Genomic DNA, 22,636 nt, shown 5'->3' on the forward strand with positions numbered 1-22,636 from the left:
TGCCTACTCCTGCTGGCCAGGAGGTGAATATCCCACTAGTAATTGGAATGAATCATGGACTCTCCATGCCTGGAAATAAATTTATCAGGTAAGCATAATTTTTTTTTTCAAGTCCAAACATATTTTTCAATGCTCAAAATATATTATAGTGTGTTAAAATGTACATGTCGGATATCTCAGATGCATTAAATCTCTCACATAATCTATGAGTATGTGCAGTTAAATTTGTGTTGAATAGCACTCTAACACTAAGACCACATAGCAATTTGCTATATTATTTCAATGAAATGTAAGCATAAAACACTTCACACATACATAAATACACACACACACACACACACACAAAAATGTATATACTCACATACCAACATACACATTTGACACCTTTTTAGTGCCGCCCCTTGTCATATACCATATCTTTTTAATTCTGACAAAAACCTTCTCTTCAGGAAAAAACTTTTTTTTATATATATATATATGTTTAAAGGGACAGTCTACACCAGAATTTTTATTGTTTTAAAAGATAGATAATCCCTTTATTACCCATTTCCCAGTTTTGCATAACTAACACATTTATAATAATATACTTTTAACCTCTGATTATCTTGTATCTAAGCCTCTGCAAACTGCCCCTTTTTTCAGTTCTTTTGACAGACTTGCAGTCTAGCCAATCAGTGCCTGCTCCCAGATAACTTCTTGTGCACGAGCACAGTGTTATCTATATGAAATACGTGAACTAACACCCTCTAGTGTGAAAGAGGTGGGCTTCAAGGTCTAAGAAATTAGCATATGAACCTCCTAGGTTAAGCTTTCAACTAAGAATACCAAGAGAACAAAGCAAAATTGGTGATAAAAGTAAATTGGAAAATTGTTTACAATTACATGCTCTATCTGAATCATGAAAGTTTATTTTGGCCTAGACTGTCCCTTTAATTTACATATAGCTTAAATCCTTATTTCCATAACATTTTCATGTGTTTCTTATGCAAATGAGCAAGACATAATAATTTACTTTCAGTCTCCAAAAGTGCTAAATTTTAAAGCAGTCAACACAACACCATTTGTAATACAAATACAATGAATGCCTTAATAGTGCTCTCTACATTAGCCATTAAAAATATAAGGTGTGCTAAAATGATTTCAGCCTCGTTAAGATATTTTGGTAAAACATTTACCCATACACTTTTAATATCAATTTGTGCATTATTCACCCTGCGCATAAATCAAACCTAGAAACAAACTATTCAAACAATAATGATGCAGCATGAGGTGTGACATAAAAATAGTTGGAGGCGTACAAAGCATGAAAAAATTATGCAATTGTACCAAAAGAGGGAGCTACATGACTGATTTGTCTCTTCAAAAGACCTCTCTGGGAACTATCGATCCTTGTGGGGACAAATTCTAAAAACTAGAAATCAAATGTGAGTCATGAATTTTTTTGTCAGATATCCAGAAGCACTCAATAAATGGGTAACCCTTCCAATACCCAAGATATTGTAATTAACAGCCCCTATGTCTAGAGTGAAGGATGCAATTAATTCATACTCTTCCTGCCCCTTTACAAGTATAGGAGGGGGAGGAGAAACCAATTTGGATAAATGATTTCCTACCACATGTTTTAGATCACATGAAAAACTGGAGACATACATATGTTTTAGGCACCAATAAAATGAAGACTCAACTTGGTAGAGGTTATCCAGACTAGATTTCCCACAGAAAAAGATTTATCAGCTGCTCACTTATATCATAGACAGGTTTGCTTTAGCACCTGTCGAAATATTAACAGCCAGTGACATAGTAAAGATGTACCTTATTATTTTCTGCAGAAACTTCTGTACTTTCAGGCAGAAACAAAATACTCTGGGGTGAGAACCAAGAGGCAAGCCAAATTGTGAGTATTGTCCTTATGTCCTCTTGAAAACGAGAATCTAACCAAATACAATGGTTGATAAAAGACTCCAAAGTCCCTGGTATGTCTCTATAATTTATGTCCCTTGCTAAAATCTCCCTCATTTCAATGAGAGACAGATACTAACATTTTGAATTCCATAGCATATTGTACTACAGGACGTCCTCCTTGACATAATATGCATAGAGAACCAAATCAAGTACATATTTGAAAAACATGAGTTCATAATCAGCTGTTGAAGTTCTTCTACATGTGAGTATACCTGCTTCAGATGTGTTCCTGTATGCTGATTAAGTGCTAAATTACAAGTGACATGCTAACTGCACTAAAAGTAAACTTGTAACGCAGGGTGGGTTAATATGCGTATTGCAAGTTGAAAGTAAAAAGTTAGTGCATAAGCAAAAGTCCACTGCACGCTACCTTTATGACTTCGGATATCGCAACACCTTAACTTCTACTATAGACTTCAATGGGGCACGCTGTTAACGTGCTAACCCAACACTGCATTAGAATAAAAGTGTTAAAGCTGAATGTTATGAATCCTTTACATTCCAAAGTTCTTCACATAGTAGAAAATAGTCTTTTTATTTTTAAATATATACTGTATATAATATATGTATATATATTATTTTTTGTAATATATATATATATATATATACCTATGTATCTATATGAATATATGCAGGGATATACACATATATATATATATATATATATATATATATATATATATATATATATATATATATATATATATATATATATATATATATATATATAATATAACATATTTAAAAATAAAAAGACTATTTTCTAGTGTGAAGAACTTTGGAATGTAAAGTATTTCTATTAAAAATAATATATATATATATATATATATATATATATATATATATATATATATATATATATATATATATATATATACCGTATATATACATGCATACATACATTATAGCTCTTTCCAGTCAAATACCATATCATATAACATATACCTTTTAACCTTTTTAATTATTAATATTTATATGTAATATTTTTTATCAGAAAGTGTATATGTTGTAGTGTAATAGTTTATTTTAATGTATTTATGTTGAGTTTGGTGCAACTTTTTTTAACCCTTACACTTTTCATCCATTGAGCGCAAATTGTATTTGCAACTATTTATTTTCTACTTGTAATATGAGTGCTAGTTAGCAGGGTCGGGATATTGTTTATTGCGCCCCATGCTAACAATAGCGTGCTGCTTGTAATCTAGCACTATGATTTTATTCCTTTGGTATAATTATTTGCACAGAAATAGACTTGCTGTGTTTGTTTATTTTGCATGAAGAAGGTGTCATGTATACACAATTTTGTATGTTTTTTTAATTTATTAATTTTTTAAATAATGTAACCGTCTGCTTTTTTGCAAACCTATTGTATGCAGTGGGGGGGAAACAACATATAAATGAAGCATAAAAAAGATTTCATGTATTTTTTAAAATCATATCTGATTAAATGACATAGTACAAACTTTCATGTGCTTTACAAGCAAAGATACAATCATGTGAATGGTTTTTAAGCAAATATACAACCTTATGTATTAAATAATATGCATCAATTTGCTTGACATTATAAGACATATATTCTTTTGCATATTTTTCGAACAAGCATGAAAATATGCAGATAGCTTGAAGCATATTGACATAAATTGTAATCAAATACTTGAAAATACGCATCATATATTTTTGAATCTTTATGATTGTTTTGCAGTTCCTTATCGGATCAAACCTGCTGAGACCAAAAAGACAGATATATGGGAGGGTTAGGCTTGGTAAGTCTGATATCTGCACTTTCAATTCCCAGAATTGGAAAACAAATTATTTTCAGACATAAATTACCCTAAAAAAGGGGCAAAATAAAACATTAAATGTATTGCTATTTATTTTTTTTACTACACAGTGCTTTTAATTTCAAACTCTATTAGCTTCTACTGAGATTTAAAATTTTATATAACATTTGCAAGTAGTAAAATTCAAAATTTACTAATCATAACTCTAATATTCTTGTTATATGTGGAACCTATTAACTACTCATTTCAAAGTGTAGAATCCTTCCCAATATCAGACTGAGTGGTAAGTGATATCCATGTGTTTTGTTTCACCGAAAAACTCATTAATACCTTTTGAATTGAGTCTTTCCACTTCATTAACCAATTGTGTTACTTTTGATTTTTTTTTTGTTCCGCTTCAATAATAGTTGTATTTGTTTCTAAATTAAAAGGAAAATTAAATTGCTCTGTGTGACAATTTATTATTAAATAAGGATAAATGATTATGTAACCTTTTTTATTTGTTGCAATTTAATTTCCACTAACCTATTAAATTAAACAACTCCAGCATTTAACTTTCACTTAACATATATGTCATTAAGTAAGGAAATACTTTTATTAGAGAGAAGGAATATTTAGACACCCTATTGAAATTTTATTGACCTAAATTGTTGAAATAGAACATATCTATTAAGTATTTAATTGTAATCAGTGACTATGATTTCTTTTTGCTAAGTAAAAACCATTGGACATTTGGTAAAATGTTTAATATTTGCAATTGACATATAACTAATTTGTTTTAACACACTTGTTCAATGTCAATTAAATGCTTATTAACTGTTCAATTAATTTACTTCATGCACATTTTTCAATTTCTGTCTTGTTAGCATGATTACAAACAAGTATTTTAACTATTTGGATGTCAGAGACATGTCATATTGGTCTTCATTGGTGTTCAATGTGTTATTTTATCATTACTTTAATTTTATATGAATAATTAAATATGTTTTATTATTTCTTAATTGACCTGTTGATTAATGAATTACTAATTAATTAGTTGAATTTTTCAGATATCTAATATTTTTACCCATGCCACTTCATATTGTTGTTATAGTTCAACATTTAAAATGTTTTGCAAATATTTAACATTAATTTCTCTTGGTTTAGATCCATCTATGGATTGAAAGAAACATTTTGAATGTCAATGTTATTGTATGAAGTTCATTGACTATGAATTAAAGAACTTTGCGTGTTACTGTAATGCAGCAGTACTGTTTAAGAATTGATGCATTTGCATAAATATAGTATTTTCTGAATCTAGATTCAGATAATCAAAATAATCTTGCTGCAATAATTAGCGGCTAAGATTGTACATCCCTATAGTTAATAATACGTCCTTGGGAACCAACAAAATCTTTATCCAAAGAATAAACCTACATTTTGTCAACTCATAAGGATTTGTGCTACCGTATACACTTTACGGAAGGCATTAAATCTTTTTAGGGATGCATAGCCTAATTTGTTTTGAGCTCTCAATATGTTTATGCTACCTCCCTTTATCATTATGCATGCTTAAACATGGTGTTACTCTATAAGACCAGCTCCAAGGCAATTGCAAACTGAGTCCAGTTGGATTCAATGAAAATAACACACAGCTAGATTACGAGTTATGCGTGCTATAGGGAAATTAACGAAAGTTGTGTTATTTAACCCTCTATAGCGCAGCCATTACAAGTTTTGAAACAGCCGGCTTGTGTGTGCGATATGGTGGTTTTAAGCTCCATACCGCACACAATTCAAACGCTGTTTTGACGTGCTCATGCACGCTTTCCCCATAGACATCAGTGGGGAGGTGTCAGAAAAAACCCTGAAGCGTGGAATGAAAAGCTCCATAACACAGCCCCATTGATGTCTATGGGGATTTTTTTTTTATGTGTAAACCTAACACCCTAACATAAACCCCAAGTCTAAACACCACTAATCTGCTGCCCCAACATCGCCGACACCTACATAAAGTTATTAACCCCTAATCTGCTGCTCCCAACATCACTGCCACTATGCTAAAGTTATTAACCCCTATTCCCCTGCACCCCAACATCGCCCACACTATAATAAATCTATTAACCCCTATTCTGCCGCTCTCCGACATTGCCGCAACTAAATAAAGCTATTAACCCCTAAACCTCTGGCCTCCCACATCACTACCACTAAATAAATCTATTAACCCCTAAACCGCCAGCCCCCCACATCGCAACAACCTAAATTAACCCCTAAACCTAACCCTAACATAACCCTGACCCTAACACCCCCTAACTTTAACATAATTAAAATAGAGCTAAATTTTGCAGCTCCCAGGGCCCCCTTAGGCGCACTCTATCACTGGCAAAATCTATACTAACAGCACACAACAGCTTATCACGACCGACATATACATACAAATGGCAACAGGACCTAAACATAGAACTTAGTGATAAGGAATGGAACCGTATTTATTCTCTAGTTAAAAAATCCTCATCATCAACGAAGATGTTAGAGCTCAATTAGTACTATCTAGGTGGTATTTGACCCCCTCACGTCTAAAAAGCATATACCCACTCTCGTCCGACATTTGTTGGAGAGGGTGTAAACAGAGAGGATCAATGTCACACATGTGGTGGAGCTGCCCTATAATCAAGCCCCTATGGCAGGAAATTGAAACCTTCCTAAAACACTTATTAGGTGATGCATTTGAGTTGACACCTGAAATGGCCCTCTTGAATGCTCTCCCCAAAAACATGTGTCAACTCAGACAAAGAGTGTTACAGTTCGCCCTGAATTCGGCTAAGTCCTTAATAGCCAGTAAATGGAAAAACCCAGTGTCGCCTACAATTAGTGAATGGCTGAAACACGTAGAAAACACCCTCCAACTAGAGGAATACGGTTACTTTAAAACACAGAGAAAGGAGGTCTTTCTGGACATAAAACTATACTGGGATCTGACAAAATCCCGGTTCTCACAAGCCCGGTCTGCTCAGCCCTCCCCGGCCCTGGTATTGGACACTGGTCCTAGATAAAGTAGTTAGGAATGAGAGAGTTGTGATGAGTTGGGTTAATAACTGATACGAATATTTATGAAAATCTCTAATTTACTCCAAATCTCAATTTGAAAATTGACTTCTGTAAAGTTGAATTTGTTTTTGTTCATTTTGTGTTTTTGTTTTTCTGTTTTATTTAAGTACTAACACGTGCACTCAAGTATCAAGACTGTATGTATAGCGATGAAACTTAATAAAACTTTTTTGAAAATTAAAATAGAGCTAAATTAAAGATACAATTATTAACTAAATAATACCTATTTAAAACTAAATACATACTTAGTTGTGAAATAAAACCTAAACTAGCTACAATATAACTAATAGTTCTATTGTAACTAGCTTAGGTTTTATTTTTATTTCACAGGTAAGATTGTATTTATTTTAACTAGGTAGACTAGTTAGTAAATAGTTATTAACTATTTATTAACTATCTTGTTAAAATAAACACAGACTTACCTGTGAAATAAAACCTAAGCTGCCTTACACTAAAACCTAACGTTACAAAAAATAAAAAATGAAATAATCCAAAATAATAAAAAATATTTCTATTCTAATACCCTTTTAAAAAAAATAAAAAAACCCACCCCAAAGTAAAAAAGACTAATCTAAAATAAACTACCACATAAAAGGGCCTTTTGTATGGCATTTCCCTAAAGTTAACAACTCTTTTGCTACAAAACAAAACAAACACTCCCTAACAGTATTACAAACCCCCACCCCCCAAACCCACAAAATAAAAATAAAGCAAAACCTAATCTACTCATTGCCATGAAAAGGGCATTTTTATGGGCATTGCCCTTAAAAGGGCATTTAGCTCTTTTTCCTGCCCTTAAAAGGCTGTTTAAATCAGCCAATAGAATTTCAGTAGCTCTCATCCTATTTGCTGATGTGAACAACCAATAGGATTTCAGTAGCTCTCATCCTATTGGCTGATTTGAATTTCAAAAATCAGATCAGCCAATAGGAATGCAAGGGACGCTCCCTTGAATTGCGTACCTTGCATTGAAGATTCAGTGTACGGCGGTGACCATATCAACAGGATGCTCCACACCGGATGTCCTCAGGATGGACCCGCTCCACGCCGCCGGGATGAGGACTTCGCCGCCTGGATGAAGATCGTTCAAGCGGGACTTCAAAAACTGTATGCCCTTTTCAGGGCAAATCAAAAGAGCTAAATGCCCTTTTAAGGGCAATGCCCATACAAATGCCCTTTTCAGGGCAATGGGTAGCTTAGAGTTTTGTTGGAGTTAGGTTTTTTATTTTGGGGGTTTGGTTGGGTGGTGGGTTTTACTGTTGGGAGGGTCTTTGTATTTTTTTTTTATAGGTAAAAGAGCTGTTTAACTTAGAGCAATACCCTACAAAAGGGCTATTGGTAGTTTATTTTAGGCTAGGTTTTTTTTTTTTGGGTGGGCTTTTTTCTTTTTATAGGGCTATTAGATTAGGTGTAATTCTTTTTTATTTTTGATAATTTTGTTTGTTATTTTTCGTAATTCAGTGTTTTATTTTTTGTAATTTAGTCTTTTTTATTTTTTGTAATTAGATAGTTTGTAATTTTTATAGTAGTGTTAGGATTTTTTAATGTGTATTTTAGTTTTATTTAATTGGTAGTTAGTTTAATTTTAGTTTAATAGTTATATTAGTTTAATTGTTAGTTTAAACTTAGTTTTTATAATTTGACAGGTAAGTTATAATTTAATTTAAGATAGGGAAATTGTAATTTTTTTAAAAAAATGACATACAAACAAAACAACACACACAGGGTTTACGATAATAATATCAAGCTCTGCAGATTTTTTATATACGTACTGCTTAATTGTATTACTTCCTTTTTATGCTATTACTTCCTTGCCCACCTTATTGCTCTGAGGTGGATGGAGAAACCCTTGTTAACCTCTCCCACAAAGCTTTTGCTTCCCTAGGGATCTCATATCTATTACTATGTAGAAAATAATATTCCTCATTCAACATATTTACATTAACTTTATTAATCCATTCTTCTTTTGTAGGGACCTCTGCTGTTTTCCATTTAGATAAAATTAGATTTTTTGCACTATTAAGCATGATCTGATATAAATATCTTCTAACTTTGTCACACTTTAATTCTAAGTTATTTAGTATGGCCATAGTAAAAGTCTGTAGCTTCTTCCTGTCTTCTCTTCTATCTATTACTTGTAATATGGATCCCCAGAAGAGCCTTATTTTGGGGCAAGACCACATAATATGAGATAGTGATCCCTTTTCCCCACACATTCTCCAACATCTGTCTTGAGTATGTGGGTATATTTTTTTAATTCTAGTTGGGGTTAGGTACCACCTCGTTAATATCTTTAAGTTTTTTTCCAGCATTCTAGCTGAGACGGAAGATTTAGCTATATTCTGGAATATGTTTAACCATGTCCTATGGTCTATATCTTGTTCTAATTCATCAACCCAATTCTTACAATAAGTTGGTAGGGGTGCTTTATGCTCTTGTACTATACTATATGCTTTAGAAAGAGTAAGCTTTATATTAATTTTAGCGTTGCATAAATTCTCCATTTTTGTTAATGCCCTAAATATCTTCTCTTTTTCTTTAAACGTTAATACGTAATGGTGTACCTGTGAGTAAGTAAACCAGTCCGTTATTTCCATTAAGCCCTTCATTCGAAGGAGATTCTGTGATTTCAGTTTGCCCTCTCTATTAAGTCTATAATACGGTAACTGTTCTCTTTTTCATCCCCTTTAAATTGTCTGGCTAAAACGTTTTTGTTCTCCACTAGGGCTAATAATGGAGATGGGATTGATGATATTTCCCCTTTTTTCCTAATTATTTTATCCCATATCTTGAGATTTTCTTTCATTATACTATAGTTTTCTATTTTTATAGATCTATCCTTTGGGTGTAACCAACACTGATTACTTAACAGCTTCCTGTCTATAAGGTCTCCTTCCAATTTTACCCATCTTTTTCCTTTCTCTTTCACATGCCATTCTATTATCCTTTGGATCATAGATGCCTGTCTATATTTAGCCAGATTGGGTAACCCCATTCCTCCCTCCATCCTTTTCCTATACATTGTCTCTATACCTATTCTTGGGTGTATTTTCCCCCATACATAATTATTAATTATTTTTTGTACTTCTATTATGTATTTAGACGGCAGAGGAATTGGTAATGCCTGTAACAAATATAAAAATCTAGGTAAAATATTCATCTGGATTATATTTATCCTCCCTAACCATGATATCCTTTTAGGGAACCAAGATAACAGCTCGTTTGTTATAGTTTTCTTAAGTTTAATATAGTTAAGATCACACATTTCCCTCATTGACTTAGCTAAAACTATCCCTAAATATTTCACCGTCTCTACCTTTTTAAAGGGGGAGAACTTAAGTATATCTTGTTGAGTCTTATCATCTATTTCTACTTGAAGTAATTCTGATTTATCTAAATTTACTGAAAAGTTAGATAAGATCCCGAAAATCCTAAACTCTTCCTTTAATTCCTTAATTGAGGGAGCCGGGTCAGATAGAGACAGGAGGATGTCGTCTGCGAACAAAGAAGTTTTATATTCACTATCTCGTACTTTAATCCCCTTTATCTCATTATTGTACCTAATACGTGCTGCTAAAATTTCTATCGATAAAATAAATAATGTTGGGGATAGTGGGCAACCTTGCCTAGTACCATTGTGGATCTCAATGCTATTAGACATACTCCCATTTATCTTTATCTTAGCTGTTGGGTTTGAATATAGGGCCATTATCCTCTTGATCATTACCTGATTGATATTAAATAAGTCTAATGTCTTTTCTAGGAATGACCATTTAACCCGGTCGAATGCCTTTTCGGCATCCACCGAAACAAATACTGAAGGTAATTTTTTATGTTGCACATATTCAATTAAATGTATATTCTTAATGATGTTATCTCTAGCTTCTCTGTTCTGTACAAAACCAACTTGGTCTAAATGAATAATTCTTTCCAGTATATTTCTTAAGCGATTAGCTATAATTTTTGCATAGATTTTTAAATCTAAATTTAAGAGTGAGATTGGTCTATAATTTTTAACCTCTTCCTTATTTTTGTCTGGTTTGGGAATCACTATTATACAGGCTTCCTGCATTTCTGTGGAGAATTTCTTCCCTTCATCTATTGATCTAAATAACCTCCATAGATGTGGTGTTAAGATATCCTTATAATTCTTATAGTAGGCCACCGTGAAGCCATCTGGCCCTGGTGCTTTTCCTTCTGGGAGGGATTCAATCGTCTCTTGTATTTCCTGTATAGTTATTATTTCCTCTAACTTTTGGTTTTCCAGGTCTGTAATTTTGTTTAATTTCAGTTTATTTATATACTTATTCCAGTCTATGTCTTCTCTATTTCGGGAATCTATATTATATAGGGAATTATAAAATTTTTCAAGTTGTGTACTAATTTCTTGTTGGTTCTTGCAGAATTTTTTTTTATCATTTCTTAGTTTATATATCCCATTGCTTATTTCTTTTTTCTTAATCGCCCTAGCCAAAAGCCGACCGTTTTTATCCCCTTCTGTGTAGTATTTCCATTTTAACCACATTGCTTTTCTTTTATTTATATGAGACCAATATTCCTGTATATTCTTTCTTTCCCTCGCTAGCTCTTCTAGAATCTTTTTATTATCTGGGTCTAATTTATGATTCCTATCTAATTTATAGATCCTATTCATTGTTTCCTGGAAAAATGTATCCCTTAATCTTTTTTGTTCCGCTCTCATTTTAATTAACTCTCCTCTCATAACGCATTTATGTACATCCCAGAGAACCGTTACTGATATATCTTCTGTATTATTTAAATCGAAGTATTCTTCCATTATTCTTGCTATCTTATCTTTATCTTCTAATCTCTTTAAAATATGGTCATCCATTCTCCAAGTATATTGAAACTTCTCCTGTGTTCCCCATTTTAAATTCAACTTTACTGGAGCGTGATCCGACCATGTCATTGGTAGTATTTGAGATTCCTGTATTTTTGATAACCCTTTTAAGTTAAGGCAGAGGTAATCTAATCTTGAGTAAGATCTATGTGGATGTGAATAAAAAGTATAATCTCTTTGATCTGGGTGTACTAGTCTCCATGAATCATACATAGCTATCTGTTTTAGGCAATTGTTAACTTGATTTACTATATATTTAGGAAAAAAATGGGTCTAAGGTGCGCTAAGACAAAAAAGAGATTAACAAACTCCCCCTAAATGACAATATCCCTAAAATTGTCACAAAGTATAAATATAAGAAGAAAGGGTTAAAAGGGAAGCGCTAAAACAAAAGCTAAAGGTAATCTCTCACTTAATATATATACAGTTTATTTAAACATATATAATTCACATCAAAGGGACGTCTCCCCAAATTACACTGTCATAAAAATGATAGTACAGTATATAACAAGGCCGCTATATATAAAATCAATAAAATATATTGCACATTGATTGACGGTTCTAAAACATATCATAAATCAGAGTTCAGTTAAAAGTTCATGAAATTGACAATTAAAACCACCAAGCTGCCAGAGGAAAAAGTTAATATGGTAGGTCTACCAATCAAAGTGTTCTGAATACTCCACAATTCCTTAAGAGAGATACAAGACCAGCGTATGCACAGAGATGTTATGTTATGAGTTCTTGACAGTTACTTTACCCACGATCTCCTGATCGTCTGCAGTGCACCTTCCCTGTTCGGTATCTCCCTCGAGTGGATCCGACTGGGGTTTCTCGGCGTCTGACGTCACGGAATCGAGATCCGGCAAAGAGAAGCGGTCAGAGCTTAGCGCTTCACAGGTGCGATTCTTTCACATCCACCCTGCACTTAGTGCTTAATGCACGCAAGTGTATACAGGTATTGTAGAGAGATGTTGTAGAGAGGTATTGTGGTGAATATTCCAACTTCATTCAAACCACAAAACATATAGTAGAAATTCCAAATAGGAAAATGAGTTCCATTACTTATAACCCGGGTTAAGTTTAAGGAATCCAAATGGTGTAGATATATTGCACATATGACAAAGGGTAGTCCTGCCTTCACAGCCGACGCATTTCGCCCTCTTCAGGGCTTTATCAAGGTCTGATAAAGCCCTGAAGAGGGCGAAACGCGTCGGCTGTGAAGGCAGGACTACCCTTTGTCATATGTGCAATATATCTACACCATTTGGATTCCTTAAACTTAACCCGGGTTATAAGTAATGGAACTCATTTCTCTTGTTAAGTGTATCCAGTCCACGGATCATCCATTACTTATGGAATATATTCTCCTTCCCAACAGGAAGTTGCAAGAGTCCACCCACAGCAAAGCTGCTATATAGCTCCTCCCCTAACTGCCATATTCAGTCATTCTCTTGCAAGCCTCAACATAGATAGGAGGTCGTGAGAGTCTGTGGTGATTTATACTTAGTTTATTCTTCAATCAAAAGTTTGTTATTTTTAAATGGCACCGGAGTGTGCTGTTTATCTCAGGCAGTATTTGGAAGAAGAATCTGCCTGCGTTTTTCTATGATCTTAGCAGACGTAACTGAGATCCATTTGCTGTTCTCACACATTCTGAGGAGTGAGGTACTTCAGAGGGGGAATGGCGTGAAGGTTTTCCTGCAGATAAGGTATGTGCAGTAAAATATTTTTCTAGGAATGGAATTGACTAAGGCCTAGATTTAGAGTTCGGCGGTAAAAGGGCTGTTAACGCTCCGCGGGTTTTTTTCTGGCCGCACCATAAATTTAACTCTGGTATCGAGAGTTCAAACAAATGCTGCGTTAGGCTCCAAAAAAGGAGCGTAGAGCATTTTTACCGCAAATGCAACTCTCGATACCAGAGTTGCTTACGGACGCGGCCGGCCTCAAAAACGTGCTCGTGCACGATTCTCCCATAGGAAACAATGGGGCTGTTTGAGCTGAAAAAAAACCTAACACCTGCAAAAAAGCAGCGTTCAGCTCCTAACGCAGCCCCATTGTTTCCTATGGGGAAACACTTCCTACGTCTGCACCTAACACCCTAACATGTACCCCGAGTCTAAACACCCCTAGCATTACACTTATTAACCCCTATTCTGCCGCCCCCGCTATCGCTGACCCCTGCATTACACTTTTAACCCCTAATCTGCCGCTCCGTAAACCGCCGCCACCTACGTTATCCTTATGTACCCCTAATCTGCTGCCCTAACATCGCCGACCCCTATGTTATATTTATTAACCCCTAATCTGCCCCCCACAACGTCGCCGACACCTACCTACACTTATTAACCCCTAATCTGCCGACCGGACCTGAGCGCTACTATAATAAAGTTATTAACCCCTAATCCGCCTCACTAACCCTATCATAAATAGTATTAACCCCTAATCTGCCCTCCCTAACATCGCCGACACCTACCTTCAATTATTAACCCCTAATCTGCCGACCGGAGCTCACCGCTATTCTAATAAATGTATTAACCCCTAAAGCTAAGTCTAACCCTAACACTAACACCCCCCTAAGTTAAATATAATTTTTATCTAACGAAATAAATTAACTCTTATTAAATAAATGATTCCTATTTAAAGCTAAATACTTACCTGTAAAATAAATCCTAATATAGCTACAATATAAATTACATTTATATTATAGCTATTTTAGGATTAATATTTATTTTACAGGTAACTTTGTATTTATTTTAACCAGGTACAATAGCTATTAAATAGTTAAGAACTATTTAATAGTTACCTAGTTAAAATAATTACAAATTTACCTGTAAAATAAATCCTAACCTAAGATATAATTAAACCTAACACTACCCTATCAATAAAATAATTAAATAAACTACCTACAATTACCTACAATTAACCTAACACTACACTATCAATAAATTAATTAAACACAATTGCTACAAATAAATACAATTAAATAAACTATCTAAAGTACAAAAAATAAAAAAGAACTAAGTTACAGAAAATAAAAAAATATTTACAAACATAAGAAAAATATTACAACAATTTTAAACTAATTACACCTACTCTAAGCCCCCTAATAAAATAACAAAGACCCCCAAAATAAAAAATTCCCTACCCTATTCTAAATTTAAAAAGTTACAAGCTCTTTTACCTTACCAGCCCTGAACAGGGCCCTTTGCGGGGCATGCCCCAAGAATTTCAGCTCTTTTGCCTGTAAAAAAAAACATACAATACCCCCCCCCCAACATTACAACCCACCACCCACATACCCCTAATCTAACCCAAACCCCCCTTAAATAAACCTAACACTAAGCCCCTGATGATCTTCCTACCTTGTCTTCACCATGCCAGGTTCACCGATCCGTCCTGGCTCCAAGATCTTCATCCAACCCAAGCAGGGGCTAGACATCCACTGAAGAAGTCCAGAAGAGGGTCCAAAGTCTTCCTCCTATCCGGCAAGAAGAGGACATCCGGACCGGCAAACATCTTCTCCAAGCGGCATCTTCTATGTTCTTCCATCCGATGACGACCGGCTCCATCTTGAAGACCTCCAGCGCGGATCCATCCTCTTCTTCCGACGACTAGACGACGAATGACGGTTCCTTTAAGGGACGTCATCCAAGATGGCGTCCCTCGAATTCCGATTGGCTGATAGGATTCTATCAGCCAATCGGAATTAAGGTAGGAATTTTCTGATTGGCTGATGGAATCAGCCAATCAGAATCAAGATCAATCCGATTGGCTGATCCAATCAGCCAATCAGATTGAGCTCGCATTCTATTGGCTGATCGGAACAGCCAATAGAATGCGAGCTCAATCTGATTGGCTGATTGGATCAGCCAATCGGATTGAACTTGATTCTGATTGGCTGATTCCATCAGCCAATCAGAAAATTCCTACCTTAATTCCGATTGGCTGATAGAATCCTATCAGCCAATCGGAATTCGAGGGACGCCATCTTGGATGACGTCCCTTAAAGGAACCGTCATTCGTCGTCTAGTCGTCGGAAGAAGAGGATGGATCCGCGCTGGAGGTCTTCAAGATGGAGCCGGTCGTCATCGGATGGAAGAACATAGAAGATGCCGCTTGGAGAAGATGTTTGCCGGTCCGGATGTCCTCTTCTTGCCGGATAGGAGGAAGACTTTGGACCCTCTTCTGGACTTCTTCAGTGGATGTCTAGCCCCTGCTTGGGTTGGATGAAGATCTTGGAGCCAGGACGGATCGGTGAACCTGGCATGGTGAAGACAAGGTAGGAAGATCATCAGGGGCTTAGTGTTAGGTTTATTTAAGGGGGGTTTGGGTTAGATTAGGGGTATGTGGGTGGTGGGTTGTAATGTTGGGGGGGGGGTATTGTATGTTTTTTTTTACAGGCAAAAGAGCTGAAATTCTTGGGGCATGCCCCGCAAAGGGCCCTGTTCAGGGCTGGTAAGGTAAAAGAGCTTGTAACTTTTTAAATTTAGAATAGGGTAGGGAATTTTTTATTTTGGGGGTCTTTGTTATTTTATTAGGGGGCTTAGAGTAGGTGTAATTAGTTTAAAATTGTTGTAATATTTTTCTTATGTTTGTAAATATTTTTTTATTTTCTGTAACTTAGTTCTTTTTTATTTTTTGTACTTTAGATAGTTTATTTAATTGTATTTATTTGTAGCAATTGTGTTTAATTAATTTATTGATAGTGTAGTGTTAGGTTAATTGTAGGTAATTGTAGGTAGTTTATTTAATTATTTTATTGATAGGGTAGTGTTAGGTTTAATTATATCTTAGGTTAGGATTTATTTTACAGGTAAATTTGTAATTATTTTAACTAGGTAACTATTAAATAGTTCTTAACTATTTAATAGCTATTGTACCTGGTTAAAATAAATACAAAGTTACCTGTAAAATAAATATTAATCCTAAAATAGCTATAATATAATTATAATTTATATTGTAGCTATATTAGGATTTATTTTACAGGTAAGTATTTAGCTTTAAATAGGAATCATTTATTTAATAAGAGTTAATTTATTTCGTTAGATAAAAATTATATTTAACTTAGGGGGGTGTTAGTGTTAGGGTTAGACTTAGCTTTAGGGGTTAATACATTTATTAGAATAGCGGTGAGCTCCGGTCGGCAGATTAGGGGTTAATAATTGAAGGTAGGTGTCGGCGATGTTAGGGAGGGCAGATTAGGGGTTAATACTATTTATGATAGGGTTAGTGAGGCGGATTAGGGGTTAATAACTTTATTATAGTAGCGCTCAGGTCCGCTCGGCAGATTAGGGGTTAATAAGTGTAGGCAGGTGTCGGCGACGTTGTGGGGGGCAGATTAGGGGTTAATAAATATAACATAGGGGTCGGCGATGTTAGGGGCAGAAGATTAGGGGTACATAGGGATAACGTAGGTGGCGGCGATTTGCGGTCGGAAGATTAGGGGTTAATTATTTTAAGTAGCTTGCGGCGACGTTGTGTGGGGCAAGTTAGGGGTTAATAAATATAATATAGGGGTCGGCGGGGTTAGGGGCAGCAGATTAGGGGTACATAAGTATAACGTAGGTGGCGGTCGGCAGATTAGGGGTTAAAAATTTTAATCGAGTGGCGGCGATGTGGGGGGACCTCGGTTTAGGGGTACATAGGTAGTTTATGGGTGTTAGTGTAGTTTAGGGTACAGTAGTTAAGAGCTTTATAAACCGGCGTTAGCCAGAAAGCTCTTAACTCCTGCTTTTTTCAGGCGGCTGGAATCTTGTCGTTAGAGCTCTAACGCTCACTGCAGAAACGACTCTAAATACCAGCGTTAGAAAGATCCCATTGAAAAGATAGGCTACGCAAATGGCGTAGGGGGATCTGCGGTATGGAAAAGTCGCGGCTGTAAAGTGAGCGTTAGACCCTTTAATCACTGACTCCAAATACCAGCGGGCGGCCAAAACCAGCGTTAGGAGCCTCTAACGCTGGTTTTGACGGCTACCGCCGAACTCTAAATCTAGGCCTAAGAAAATACTGCTGATACCGAAGTAATGTAAGTAAAGCCTTAAATGCAGCGATAGCGACTGGTATCAGGCTTATTAATATACATACTCTTATAAAAATGTGTTTTAAAACGTTTGCTGGCATGTTTAATCGTTTTTTAAGGTACATTGGTGATAACACTGTAATGTTGGTATAGCCTTAAATGCAGTAAAAGCGACTGGTATCAGGCTTATTAATAGAGATACATACTCTTGTAAAAATGTGTTTTAAAACGTTTGCTGGCATGTTTAATCGTTTTTTAACATATGTTTGGTGATAAAACTTATTGGGGCCTAAGTTTTTTCCACATGGCTGGCTTAAATTTTGCATAGAAACAGTTAACTGAAGCTTCCCACTGTTGTAAAATGAGTGGGAGGGGCCTAATTTAGCGCTTTTTTGCGCAGTTAAAATTACAAAATGAATTATCCAGATTCCCTCAGCAGTCCCATGAATACTACAGGACATTTCTAAAGGGCTAAAAAGACTTCCAAAATCGTTTATAGGGAAGGTAATCCACAGCTCTGCTGTGGCAGTTTTGTTGTGTCTGTTTTTAAAAACGTCTATGTCGTTTTTTTTTTTTGGTCTGTTTTTTGCATTAAGGGGTTAATCATCCATTTGCAAGTGGGTGCAATGCTTCTGATAGATTCTGTAGAAATGAAAATTTACCTGACGGAGTCCAGGTTGTCAAAGTTTCTAAATTTCTGCCGTGTTTTTCATCCCATCCGCGCCCTTCGGTGGCTCAGTACATGAATGAAATCGGCTTAATAGGTAGCGGCAAGGGACATAGTACCGTTTGCACGTCTACATTTCAGACCGCTGCAACTATGCATGCTCAGTCAGAGGAACGGGGATTACACAGATTTGTCCCCCTGTTGAACCTGGACCAAGAGACCAGAGATTCTCTTCTCTGGTGACTATGTCGGGTCCATCTGTCCAAGGGTATGACCTTCCGCAGGTCAGATGGGACAATTGTTACAATGGATGCCAGCCTTTTAGGTTGGGATGCAGTCTGGAACTCCCTGAAGGCTCAGGGATAGTGGACTTAGGAGGAGACCCTCCTTCTAATAAATATTCTGGGAGTGATATTCCATGCTCTTCAGACTTGGCCTCAGTTAGCAACTCTGAGGTACATCATACTCAGTCGGACAATATAAACGACTGTGGCTTACATCAGCCATCAAGGGGGAACAGAAGTTCCCTAGTGATGTTAGAAGTCTTACAATAATTCACTGGACAGAGACTCACTCTTGTCTATCAGCTATCCATATCCCAGGTGTTGAGAACTGGGAGGTGGATTTTCTAAGTCGTCAGACTTTTCTTCCAGGGGAGTGGGATTTCCTCCGGAGGTCAAGACCAAGCAGGAGAGGGCTTTGCTGTTTTTGACAGCGCCTGCGTAGCCACGCAGGAACTGGTATGCAGATCTGGTGGACATGTCATCCTTTCCATCACGGTCTCTGCTTCTGAGACAGGTCCCTCTACCTCAGGGTCCTTTCAACCATCTAAATAGAATCAATCTGAGATGGACTGCCTGGAGACTGAACGCTTGATGTTATCAAAGCATGGCTTCTCCGAGTCAGTCATTGATACCTTAATACAGACATGAAAGCCTGTCTCTAGGAAAATTGAACATAGATATGGTGTAAATATCTGATTGTTATGAATCCAAGGGTTACTCATGGAGTAAAGCCTGGATTCCCAGGATATTATCTTTTCTCCAAGATGTTTTTGAGAAAAGGGTTGTCAGCTAATTCCTTAAAAGGGACAGATTTTTACTCTGTCTATTTTTTTGCACCAGCGTCTGGCAGGTATTCTAGACGTTCAGGCATTTGGTCAGGCTTTGGTTAGATCCAAGCCTGTGTTTAAAACTGTTGCTCCACCATGGAGCTTAAACCTGGTTCTTAAGGCTCTTCAAGAAGTTCTGTTTGAACCTTTTTTGTTCCATAGATATCAATCTTTATCTTGGAAAGTTCCTTTTGGGTAGCTATTTCCTCGACTCGTAGAGTCTCCAAGTTATCTGTGTTACGATGTGATTCTCCTTATCTGGTCCTTCGTACGGATAAGGTAGTCCTGCGTACCAACCTGGGTTTTTTTCCTAAGGTGGTATCTAACAAGAACATCACTCAAGAGATAGTTGTTCCATGCTTGTATCCTAATCCTTCCTCAAAGAAGGAACGTCTATTACACAATATTGGACTGGTTTGTGCTTTAAAGTTTTACTTACAAGTTACTACAGTTTTCATCAAACGTTCACCTTGTTTGTTGTCTATTCTGGACAGAGGAGAGGTCAAAAGACTTCAGCAGCCTCTCTGTCTTTTTGGTTAAAAAGCATAATTCATTTAGCTTATGAGACTGCTGGACAGCAGCCTCCTGAAGGGATTGCAGCTCATTCTACTAGAGCTGTGGTTTTCACTTGGGCCTTTTTTAAATGTGGCTTCTGTTGAACAGATTTACAAGACGGAGTCTTGGTCTGCGCTTCATACTTTTTCAAATTTAACAAATTTGATACCTTGCTTCTTCGGAGGCTATTTTTGGGAGAAAGGTTTTTTTTTACAGGCAGTGGTAACTTCCGTTTAAGTACCTGCCTTGTCCCTCCCATCATCCGTGTACTTTAGCTTTGGTATTGGTATTCCATAAGTAATGGATGATCCGTGGACTGGATACACTTAACAAGAGAAAACATAATTTATGCTTACCTGATAAATTTATTTCTCTTGTAGTGTATCCAGTCCACAGCCCGTCCTGTCACTTTAAGGCAGGTAATTTTTCATTTGAACTACAGTCACCACTGCACCCTATGGTTTTTCCTTTCTCTGCATGTTTTCGGTCGAATGACTGAATATGGCAGTTAGGGGAGGAGCTATATAGCAGCTTTGCTGTGGGTGGACTCTTGCAACTTCCTGTTGGGAAGGAGAATATATTCCATAAGTAATGGATGATCCGTGGACTGGATACACTACAAGAGAAATAAATTTATCAGGTAAGCATAAATTATGTTTTTCCTATTTGGAATTTCTACTACATGTTTTTTGGTTTGAATGAAGTTGGAATATTCACCACAATACCTCTCTACAACATCTCTCTACAATACCTGTATACACCCTTGCGTGCATTAAGCACTAAGTGCAGGGTGGATGTGAAATAATCACACCTGTGAAGCGCTAAGCTCTGACCGCTTCTCTTTGCCGGATCTTGATTCCGTGACGTCAGACGCCGAGAAACCCCAGTCGGATCCACTCGAGGGAGATACCGAACAGGGAAGGTGTACTGCAGACGATCAGGAGATCGTGGGTAAAGTAACTGTCAAGAACTCATAACATAACATCTCTGTGCATACGCTGGTCTTGTATCTCTCTTAAGGAAGTGTGGAGTATTCAGAACACTTTGATTGGTAGACCTACCATATTAACTTTTTCCTCTAGCAGCTTGGTGGTTTTAATTGTCAATTTCATGAACTTTTAACTGAACTCTGATTTATGATATGTTTTAGAACCGTCAATCAATGTGCAATATATTTTATTGATTTTATATATAGCGGCCTTGTTATATACTGTACTATCATTTTTATGACAGTGTAATTTGGGGAGACGTCCCTTTGATGTGAATTATATATGTTTAAAAAAACTGTATATATATTAAGTGAGAGATTACCTTTAGCTTTTGTTTTAGCGCTTCCCTTTTAACCCTTTCTTCTTATATTACTATATATTTAGACGTAGCCGATTTTTTTTTTTAATTATCCAATAATGGATCCAAGGTAACATTAAAATCTCCCCCTAAAATTATCACCCCTTCCTGGAAATCCAAAATGGGGTTAATTAATTTCTTGAAAAATACATTCTGTTTAGTATTGGGGCCATACACATTAACTATTGTCACTGTTTCCCCTTGTAATTTTCCTTTTATCCCTATATATCTACCTTCTTTATCTTTTAATTGTTCCTTTAGTTGAAAATTCATATTTTTATGTATTACGATACAGACTCCATTCCTCCTACCTCTATCCGACGCCATATAGCATGTTTTATATTTTTCATCCGTAAACCTAGGTTCTCTATTCCTTCTGAAATGGGTCTCTTGAAATAACAGTATATCCCCTTTTAATTTCTCCATCTCTCTCAGAGCCATGGATCTCTCCTGGGGAGTGTTCAGCCCTTTGACATTTAAAGAAATAATATTTATATCATTCATTTTACACTATATCTCTCCCAAAGGGATTCCATGATATTATCCAATATGCATATATTTAACCAAAAATCTTTATGCTTTATTCCATTAATCAAACTTGTAACCCCTGACATAAACATACTAATTACATACATATCAACTATACAAAACACATAAAACATAAACTCAATGGTACCGAAAGGGTAGACTTTTCTCCCTGACGGAATTATTCCTCTTCTATTACAGAGAAGGGAAAAAAAATAAAATCTCTGTGTTATAAAGTGTTATGTGTACAACCTCTTGGAAAAAAGGTATAGAAGTTGTGCCATGTGCTTCTCCCTATATAAATAGAGGGGAGAGGAATAAAGAAAAAAAAAAAAAAAAAAAAACCCACACGTGATACTGGGTGTAATATAGACCAGCTTACGTTGATCTGGTAGGTAACTAGTGTTTTTCCTTGGAGAGGAAGAGGAGAAAAAAAAAAAAAGTGACCACACAAAATATTGGGTGTTGGAAATCCAGCATATATTAAAATATTTAGTTTAATGTGCGTTCTCCAAGGCATAGGAGAAGAGAGACAAAAAAAAAAAAAAAATCGTGATAATATGTGTTGTGTATACAACCTTATATTAATTGAATCTAATATGTGGTAAAGTGGTCTTCCCCGATAGGGGGAGAAAAAATAAAATAAAAAATTCCTTACTCTTCCTTTTGGGGATTGGTGTTTATTAAACTATTGTATGTTGTGGAAAACATAAGAATC

Source organism: Bombina bombina, chromosome 6 (genome assembly GCF_027579735.1).
Source record: "Bombina bombina isolate aBomBom1 chromosome 6, aBomBom1.pri, whole genome shotgun sequence".
In the NCBI taxonomy this organism is placed as follows: domain Eukaryota; kingdom Metazoa; phylum Chordata; class Amphibia; order Anura; family Bombinatoridae; genus Bombina; species Bombina bombina.